The sequence below is a fragment of the Arachis ipaensis genome, chromosome B9 (genome assembly GCF_059453495.1).
Source record: "Arachis ipaensis isolate K30076 ecotype BB chromosome B9, ASM5945349v1, whole genome shotgun sequence".
NCBI classification, from domain to species: Eukaryota; Viridiplantae; Streptophyta; class Magnoliopsida; order Fabales; family Fabaceae; genus Arachis; species Arachis ipaensis.
In genome coordinates this window covers 48,654,653-48,664,442 of record NC_142444.1, presented here as the reverse complement: position 1 = coordinate 48,664,442, position 9,790 = coordinate 48,654,653, and the positions used below count along the sequence as shown (strand labels likewise).

Sequence of the window (9,790 nt, the reverse complement as noted above, 5' to 3'; positions counted from 1 at the left end):
CAGACTTTTGCTTGGATCCCTCAATTTCAGCCAGAAAATACCTGAAATTGCAGAAAAATGCACAAACTCATAGTAGAATCCAGAAATGTGAATTTTTGCATAATAACTATAAAAATATACTAAAAAGTAACTAAAACATATTAAAAACTATGTAAAAACAATGACAAAAAGCGTATAAATTATCCGCTCATCATATATGAACATATAGGGCTAAGCAAAGAAATAATTCAATATAATCAAAATCCCAAAGAATTGATCCAATTTTCAGAATGAAGCAACTTGTAAGAATACATAATAAGAGGTGTGGAAACATAGATTGAGTAATCGAACCCTCACTGGATGTGTATACACTCTCATCATACTTTCAAGGATTTGCTCTTCATCTAACAATCAACAAACATATGATGCATGAATGCAAATATCTTGAGGACTTCTTAGGGTTGTAATGGGGTTAGGGTTAAGGTAGGATAAACATGGATAAGTGGACTAAGAGATTGAATCCTTGATTAGCTTAAGTATCTAACTCAACCTATATCAACCAAATAACAAAAATATGCAACCTAACTTCCCATTCCCCCTTTTTACGCACATTCATGCATCTTTTTTCATCTAAATCCACATATGCATTTCTTATTTATTTTTTTTCTTTTTCTTTAGGATAACTTTATCCCTTTTTTTCATTTTTTTTCTATTTCTTTTTCTCTTCTCTCTTTTTTTTCCAAAAACAAATGCATATGATTAAAGCAAGTTCACACATGAATGTGTACCCATTTTCCAAAATTTTCAATGAATATCCAAAATAAAATTTTTCTCTACCAATGCTTCCTAAAATTTCCCCCACTTAAATGACACACACACCTCAACCTAAACCAATCAAAGATACAATTCAAGGTTATTCTTGGTTTTTCACTTAGGGTTAGTGATGTAGTAACAATTAAAACAAAAGGGGATTAAAAAGCTCAAATTGGCTTACAAGGATAGATATAAAGTTTTGGCTATATGGGTAAGTAAGCGTTAATTAAAATAATGGTCTCAATCATGCTAAATGCATACAAAATATCAAACATCGGAAATAAAGAATCAAGAAAATCTAAGATCACAATAATAGAAGGAGCATAGCACACAAGAACAAAATAGTGGTCAAAATATGTAATCACACATTATAAGCTCAACAACTCACAAGGTTGTTTGTTCTATCTCTCTTTTATGTTCCACAAAAAAATTATTCAAGCAAGTTTGAAAATAATTTTCCAAATCAAATAATAGAATGCCCTAAAAGAGATTTTTTGGAGATTTTTGTTGTTTTCACCAAAATTATTTCCTATATAAGTATGTATGTTGTTGATGAGCGGATAATTTATACGCTTTTTGGCATTGTTTTTAGTATATTTTTAGTAGGATCTAGTTACTTTTAGGGATGTTTTCATTAGTTTTTATGTTAAATTCACATTTCTAGACTTTACTATGAGTTTGTGTATTTTTCTATGATTTCAGGTATTTTCTGGCTGAAATTGAGGGACTTGAGCAAAAATCAGATTCAGAGGTTGAAGAAGGACTGCTGATGCTGTTGGATTCTGACCTCCCTGCACTCAAAGTAAATTTTCTAGAGCTACAGAACTCAAAATGGCACGTTTTTAATTGCGTTGGAACGTAGACATCCAGGGCTTTCCATCAATATATAATAGTTCATACTTTGGCCGAGTTTAGACGACGTAAAAGAGCGTTGAACACCAGTTCTACGCTGCTGTCTGGAGTTAAACGCCAGAAACACGTCACAAACCAGAGTTGAACGCCAAAAACATGTTACAACCTGGCGTTCAACTCCAAAAAGAGCCTCTGCACGTGTAACATTCAAGCTCAGCCCAAGCACACACCAAGTGGGCCCCGAAAGTGGATTTATGCATCAATTACTATGATCTGTAAACCCTAGTGACTAGTTTAGTATAAATAGGACTTTTTACTATTGTATTAGACATCCTGGATTGTATTTTTGATCCTGTGATCACGTTTTGGGGGCTGGCCATTCGGCCATGCCTGGACCTTTCACTTATGTATTTTCAACGGTAGAGTTTCTACACTCCATAGATTAAGGTGTGGAGCTCTGCTGTTCCTCATGAATTAATGCAAAGTACTACTATTTTTCTATTCAACTCAACTTATTCCGCTTCTAAGATATTCATTCGTACTTCAACATGAATGTGATGAACGTGACAATCATCATCATTCCCCCACGAACGCGTGCCTGACAACCACTTCTGTTCCACCTTAGATTGGATGATTATCTCTTGGATCTCTTAATCAGAATCTTCGTGGTATAAGCTAGATTGATGGCAGCATTCATGAGAATCCGGAAAGTCTAAACCTTGTCTGTGGTATTCCGAGTAGGATTCTAGGATTGAATGACTGTGACGAGCTTCAAACTCGCGAGTGCTGGGCGTAGTGACAGACGCAAAAGGAGGGTGAATCCTATTCCAGTATGATCGAGAACCTCAGATGATTAGCCGTGCTGTGACAGAGCATTTGGACCATTTTCACAAGAGGATAGGATGCAGCCATTGACCACGGTGATGCCTCCAGATGATTAGCCATGCAGTGACAGCACATTGGACCATTTTCCAGAGAGGATGAAAAGTAGCCATTGACAATGGTGATGTCCTTACATAAAGCCAGCCATGGAAAGGAGTAGGACTGATTGGATGAAGACAGCAGGAAAGCAGAAGTTCAGAGGGACGAAAGTATCTCTATACCTTTATCTGAAATTCTCACCAATGATATACATAAGTATTTCTATCTTTATTTTCTGTCTATTTATTATTTATTTTCGAAAACTCCATAATCAATTATTATCCGCCTGACTGAGATTTACAAGATGACCATAGCTTGCTTCATACCAACAATCTCCGTGGGATCGACCTTTACTCACGTAAGGTTTTATTACTTGGACGACCCAGTGCACTTGCTGGTTAGTTGTATCAAAGATGTGAATGAAAAACGATTTATTAAGACGTGCGTATAGAGTTTTTGGCGCCGTTGCCTGAGATCACAATTTTGTGCACCAAGTTTTTGGCGCCGTTGCCGGGGATTGTTCGAGTTTGGACAACTGACGGTTCATCGTGTTGCTCAGATTAGGTAATTTTCTTCTTATTTTGTTTTCAATATATATATATATATATATTCAAAAATTTTTGAAAAATTTTTCCTTTGTTTTCGAAAAAAAAAATTTAAAAATAAATGTTTTCAAAAATATATTTTTCTTCAGAATTTTTAAGAATGAATTCTAGTGTTTCATGATGATTTGTTGAATCCTGGCTGGCTGTAAGCCATGTCTAATCTTTTGGACTGGGGTTTCAACTTATCATCACAAGAGCTTGTTGATCCTCACACACTTAGTTGCTCTATACATGGAAAGTATAAATATCTTCTAAAGCTTGGCTGGCTAGTAAGCCATGTCTAACCCTCAGATTGGAGCTTTAGACTAAGAGTACAAGATTCTTGGAATTCATATTAAAAATTTTAGAATCCTTATTTTCCTTTTTCAAATTTATTTTCGAAAAAATCCAAAAAAAAAAAAATCATAAAATCATAAAAAACAAAAAAATATTTCATGTTTCTTGTTTGAGTCTTGAGTCAATTTTTAAGTTTGGTGTCAATTGCATGTTTTAAAGTTTGCATAAAATTTTCGAAAAATTCATGCATTCATAGTGTTCTTCATGATCTTCAAGTTGTTCTTGGTAAGTCTTCTTGTTTGATCTTGATGTTTTCTTGTTTTGTGTTGTATGGTGTTTTTCATATGCATTCTTGAATTCTTAGTGCCTAAGCATTAAAGATTTCTAAGTTTGGTGTCATGCATGTTTCCTTTGCATATAAAAATTTTCAAAAATATGTTCTTGGTGTTCATCTTGACATTCAAAGTGTTCTTGGTGTTCATCTTGACATTCATAGCATTCTTGCATGCATTCATTGTTTTGATCTAAAAATTTTCATGCATTGCATCATTTTCATGTTTTTCTCTCTCATCATTAAAAATTCAAAAATAAAAAAATATCTTCTCCTTTTTCTTCTCTTAAATTCGAAAATTTGAGTTGACTTTTTCAAAACTTTTTAAAATTTAGTTGTTTCTTATGAGTCAAATCAAATTTTCAATTTAAAAATCTTATCTTTTTCAAAATCTTTTTCAAAAATAAAATCTTTTTCATTTTTCTTATTTATTTTCGAAAATTTTAAAATATTTTTCAAAAAAATCTTTTTCTTATCTTTATCTCCTAATTTTCGAAAATAACATCATCAATTAATGTTTTGATTCAAAAATTTCAAGTTTGTTACTTGCTTGTTAAGAAAGATTCAAACTTTAAATTCTAGAATCATATCTTGTGATTTCTTGTGAATCAAGTCATTAATTGTGATTTTAAAAATCAAATCTTTTTCAAAATTAATTTCAATCATATCTTTTCAAAAATATCTTCTTATCTTATCTTTTTCAAAAATTTGATTTTAAAATATCTTTTCTAACTTCCTATCTTCTTATCTTTTCAAAAATTGATTTTCAAAATTTCTTTCAACTAACTAACTTTTTGTTTGTTTCTTATCTTTTTCAAAACTACCTAACTAACTCTCTCTCTCTAATTTTCGAAAATATCTTCCCTCTTTTTCAAAAATTCTTTTTAATTAACAAATTGTTTCAAATTTTAATTTTAATTTTCGAAAATCACTAACTCTTTTTCAAAAATAATTTTCGAAAACTTCCCCCTCTCATCCTCTTCTGTTTTTTTTTTTTTATTTACTAACATCTCTTCCTCACTCACCAAAAATCCGAACCCCCTCTCTCTCTCTGAGTTCAGATTTTCTCTTCTTCTTTTCTTCTACTCTTCCTTTCTTTTTCTACTTACATAAGGGAACCTCTATACCTGAGTAAAAAGGATCCCTATTATTATTATTTTTCTATTCTCTCTTTTTCATATGAGCAGGAGCAAGGACAAGAATATTCTTGTTGAAGCAGATCCAGAACCTGAAAGGACTCTGAAGAGGAAACTAAGAGAAGCTAAATTACAACAATCCAGCAAGCACCTTTCAGAAATTTTTGAACAAGAAGAGGAGATGGCAGCCGAAAATAATAATAATGCAAGGAGGATGCTTGGTGACTTTACTGCACCTAATTCCAATTTACATGGAAGAAGCATCTCCATCCCTACCATTGGAGCAAACAATTTTGAGCTGAAACCTCAATTAGTTTCTCTGATGCAGCAGAACTGCAAGTTTCATGGACTTCCATCTGAAGATCTTTTTCAGTTCTTAACTGAATTCTTGTAGATCTGTGATACTGTTAAGACTAATGGAGTAGATCCTGAAGTCTACAGGCTCATGCTTTTCCCCTTTGCTGTAAGAGACAGAGCTAGAGTGTGGTTGGACTCTCAGTCCAAAGATAGCCTGAACTCTTGGGATAAGCTAGTCACGGCTTTCTTAGCCAAGTTCTTTCCTCCTCAAAAGCTGAGCAAGCTTAGAGTGGATGTTCAAACCTTCAGACAGAAAGAAGGTGAATCCCTCTATGAAGCTTAGGAGAGATACAAGCAACTGACCAAAAAGTGTCCTTCTGACATGCTTTCAGAATGGACCATCCTGGATATATTCTATGATGGTCTGTCAGAATTAGCTAAGATGTCATTGGATACTTCTGCAGGTGGATCCATTCACCTAAAGAAAACGCCTACAGAAGCTCAAGAACTCATTGACATGGTTGCTAATAACCAGTTCATGTACACTTCTGAGAGGAACCCTGTGAGTAATGGGACGCCTCAGAAGAAGGGAGTTCTTGAAATTGATACTCTGAATGCCATATTGGCTCAGAATAAAATATTGACTCAGCAAGTCAATATGATTTCTCAGAGTCTGAATGGAATGCAAGCTGCATCCAACAGTACTCAAGAGGCATCTTCTGAAGAAGAAGCTTATGATCCTGAGAACCCTGTAATAGCAGAGGTGAATTACGTGGGTGAACCATATGGAAACACCTATAATCCCCCATGGAGAAATCACCCAAATCTCTCATGGAAGGATCAACAAAAGCCTCAACAAGGCTTTAATAATGGTGGAAGAAATAGGTTTAACAATAGTAAACCTTTTCCATCATCCACTCAGCAACAGACAGAGAACTCTGAACAAAATACTTCTAATTTAGCAAACTTAGTCTCTGATCTATCTAAGGCCACTGTGAGTTTCATGAATGAAACAAGGTTCTCCATTAGAAATTTGGAAGCACAAGTGGGCCAGCTGAGTAAAAGGATCACTGAAATTCCTCCTAGTACTCTCCCAAGTAATACAGAAGAAAATCCAAAAGGAGAGTGCAAGGCCATTGAAATGACCATCATGGCCGAAACCACAAAAGAGGAGGAGGACGTGAATCCCAAGGAGGAAGACCTCCTGGGACGTCCAGTGATCAATAAGGAGTTTTCCTCTGGGGAACCAAAGGAATCTGAGGCTCAACTAGAGACCATAGAGATTCCATTAAACCTCCTTATGCCATTCATGAGCTCTGATGAGTATTCCTCTTCTGAAGAGAATGAGGATGTTACTAAGGAGCAAGTTACCAAGTACCTTGGTGCAATCATGAAGCTGAATGCCAAATTATTTGGTATTGAGACTTGGGAAGATGAACCTCCCTTGTTCACCAATGAACTAAGTGATCTGGATCAACTGACATTGCCTCAGAAGAAACAGGATCCTGGAAAGTTCCTAATACCTTGTACCATAGGCACCATGATCTTTGAAAAGGCTCTGTGTGACCTTGGTTCAGGGATAAACCTCATGCCCCTCTCTGTAATAGAGAAACTGGGAATCTTTGGGGTGCAAGCTGCTAAAATCTCATTAGAGATGGCAGACAATTCAAGAAAACAGGCTTATGGACAAGTAGAGGACGTGTTAGTAAAGGTTGAAGGCCTTTACATCCCTGCTGATTTCATAGTCCTAGATACTGGGAAGGACGAGGATGAATCCATCATCCTTGGAAGACCCTTCCTAGCCACAGCAAGAGCTGTGATTGATGTTGACAGAGGCGAATTAGTCCTTCAATTGAATGAGGACTCCCTTGAGTTCAAAACTCAAGGACATCCTTCTGTAAACATGGAAAAGAGGCACAGTAAGCTTCTCTCAAAACAGAGTCAACCAGAGCCCCCACAGTCAAACTCTAAGTTTGGTGTTGGGAGGGCACAACCAAACTCTAAGTTTGGTATTAAACTCCCATATCCAAACTCTAAGTTTGGTGTTGGGGAGTCTCAACAATACTCTGAACATCTGTGAGGCTCCATGAGAGCCCACTGTCAAGCTATTGACATTAAAGAAGCACTTGTTGGGAGACAACCCAATTTTTATTTATCTAATTTTAATTTATTTTCATTGCTTTTCATGTTTTATTAGGTTCATGATCATGTGGAGTCACAAAATAAATATAAAAATTGAAAACGGAATCAAAAACAGCAGAAGAAAAATCACACCCTGGAGGAGGATCTCACTGGCGTTTAAACGCCAGTAAGGAGCATCTGTCTGGTGTTCAACGCCAAAACAGAGCATGTTTCTGGCATTGAACGCCAGAAACAAGCAGCATCCTGGCGTTCAGACGCCAGAAATGCACAGTGAAGAAGAGCTGGCGCTGAACGCCAGAAACAAGCATCTGGCTGGCGTTCAACGCCAGAAATATGCTACATCTGGGCGTTGAACGCCCAGAACAAGCATCAGTTCGGCGTTTAAACACCAAAATTGCATGCAAAGGCATTTTACATGCCTAATGGGTGCAGGGATGCAAATCCTTGACACCTCAGGATCTGTGGACCCCACAGGATCCCCACCTACCACCACTCACTCTCTTCCCTCTTCTCAATGTTCATCCTCTCTTCCCAATAAACACTCTTCCCCAAAACTCTTCACCAATCACCTCAATCTCTCTTCCCTATCACTACTTCACCACTCACATCCATCCACTCTTCCCCATAAACCTACCTTATAAACTCCACCTACCTTCAAAATTCAAAATCAATTTCCCACCCAAACCCACCCTTATGGCCGAACCTTACCCCCCTCCCTTCCCTATATATAGCCCTCCATTCTTCCTCATTTTCACACCACACAACCCTCTCTTCTCTTCTTGGCCGAATACACCTTTCCCTCCTCTCCTCCATATTTTCTTCTTCTTCTTCATCTATTCTTTCTTCTCTTGCTCGAGGGCAAGCAATATTCTAAGTTTGGTGTGGTAAAATCATAAACTTTTTGTTTTTCCATTACCATTGATGGCACCCAAGACCGGAGAATCCTATAGAAAAGGGAAAGAGAAGACAAAAGCTTCCACCTCCGAGTCATGGGAGATGGAAAGGTTCATCTCCAAAGCCCATCAAGACCACTTCTATGATGTTGTGGCCAAGAAGAAGGTGATCCCCGAGGTCCCTTTCAAAATCAAGAGAAATGAGTATTCGGAGATCCGACATGAGATCCATAGAAGAGGTTGGGAAGTTCTAACAAACCCCATCCAACAAGTCGGAACTCTAATGGTTCAAGAGTTCTATGCTAATGCATGGATCACAAGGAACCATGATCAAAGTAAGAACCCGAACCCAAAGAATTATCTCACCATGGTTCGGGAGAATTACTTAGATTTTAGTCCGAAAAATGTAAGGTTGGTGTTCAACTTGCCAATGATGGAAGAGAACGCACGCCCCTACACAAGGAGAGTCAACTTTGATCAAAGGTTGGACCAAGTCCTCATGGACATATGTGTGGAAGGAGCTCAATGGAAGATTGACTCAAAAGGCAAACCGATTCAACTGAGAAGACTGGACCTTAAGCCTGTAGCTAGAGGATGGTTGGAGTTCATTCAACGCTCAATCATTCCCATAGCAACCGGTCTGAAGTTACTATAGACCGGGCCATCATGATCCATAGCATCATGATTGGAGAAGAGGTGGAGGTTCATGAGATTATACCTCAAGAACTCTACAAGGTGGCTGACAAGTCTTCCACTATGGCAAGGTTAGCTTTTCCTCACCTCATTTGCCATCTATGCAATTCGGCTGGGATTGACATAGAATGAGACATTCCCATTGAGGAAGAGAAGCCCATCACTAAGAAAAGGATGGAGCAAACAAGAGAGCCCATTCATAGAGCTCAAGAGACGCATGAAGCTCATCACCATGAGATCCCGGAGATGCCTCAAATGCATTTTCCTCCACAAAACTATTGGGAGCAAATCAACACCTCCCTAGGAGAATTAAGTTCCAACATGGGACAATTAAGGGTGGAACATCAAGAGCACTCCATCATCCTTCATGAAATTAGAGAAGATCAAAAAGCAATGAGGGAGGAGCAACAAAGACAAGGAAGAGACATAGAAGAGCTCAAGGACATCATTGGTTCCTCAAGAAGGAAACGCCACCATCACTAAGGTGGATTTATTCCTTGTTCTTAAATTCTCTATTTTTCGTTTTCTTTATGTTAAGTGCTTATCCATGTTTGTGTCTTATTACATGATCATTAATAATTAGTAACTATGTCTTAAAGTTATGAATGTCCTATGAATCCATCACCTCTCTTAAATGAAAAAATGTTTTAATTCAAAAGAACAAGAAGTACATGAGTTTCGAATTTATCCTTGAACTTATTAGTTTAATTATATTGATGTGGTGACAATGCTTCTTGTTTTATGAATGAATGCTTGAACAGTGCATATGTCTTTTGAAGTTATTGTTTATGAATGTTAAATATGTTGGCTCTTGAAAGTATGATGACAAAGAGACATGTTATTTGATAATCT

At 37.0% G+C, this 9,790-nt stretch overlaps 1 non-coding gene across 1 annotated transcript; it reads right to left on the bottom strand.

Annotated features, from left to right (window-relative positions):
- Nucleotides 1–5,490: 5,490 nt before the first annotated feature.
- LOC148544579 (small nucleolar RNA R71) lies at nucleotides 5,491–5,598 on the bottom strand. The gene has a single exon (XR_015901357.1). It is a non-coding gene; the product is annotated as a small nucleolar RNA R71 (small nucleolar RNA).
- Nucleotides 5,599–9,790: the final 4,192 nt, after the last annotated feature.